Source organism: Ciona intestinalis, unplaced genomic scaffold (assembly GCF_000224145.3).
Source record: "Ciona intestinalis unplaced genomic scaffold, KH HT000521.1, whole genome shotgun sequence".
Classification (NCBI taxonomy): Eukaryota; Metazoa; Chordata; class Ascidiacea; order Phlebobranchia; family Cionidae; genus Ciona; species Ciona intestinalis.
In genome coordinates this window covers 6,114-6,880 of record NW_004190842.1, presented here as the reverse complement: position 1 = coordinate 6,880, position 767 = coordinate 6,114, and positions in this window count along the sequence as shown.

Genomic DNA, 767 nt, shown 5'->3' with positions numbered 1-767 from the left:
CTAATCGTGTTTTTACAATTAAAAACGCTGGTGTTTAAGAGTCTCATGACTTGGAGTCATCATCTTACCTAACAATACCATATGTATTACTTTTTATTAATTTTGTCGACTGGCTTTTTTATTACTGATATGAGCCTAGATTGGTAACCGAAAGATGTTAAACAACTTTCGTAGACGTGCTGTGTATATTGTATTCGTTTTATGTACATAGCCTATAGGCAAATACGAATAAACGTTATTAAAAGTCAACTTAATCGGCGTAAGCTACACCAGTCAGCATATATACATACCTTCATAAAAGTCGTTTGCGGATAAAGTGTTTCCTATAACACATTGATTTGTAACGGTCAGGGCACACTTTAGCAAACCGTTTCTTAAATCTGGGTTGGTAAAACTCGGGTAGTGAATTTCTTTTCCACATGCCACCTGTAAGAAGACATTTTGGATTAAAACTTGTAAAATTTCTCCAAAACTTCGCTATCATGTTTGGTAGTAAAAAAATAACATTTAAAAAAATTATAAAACTATATTCTTACGACCCCCATAAACTGTTGTAAATTGTTTAAAATACGATCAGGAAATTTGGATAATATGTGCCAAACGTGTCCCATCTCGCCCCACCCCACCACATGTCAACTATGTCAAACAAACGCAAAGAATTTAATTTAAATATAACAGCTTTGTCAAACAAACGCGACAATAAAAATGGTAATAAAATAGCAATGTCAAGTGCATTGACTTTTTAAGTATTTACAAAGTACCTGTGC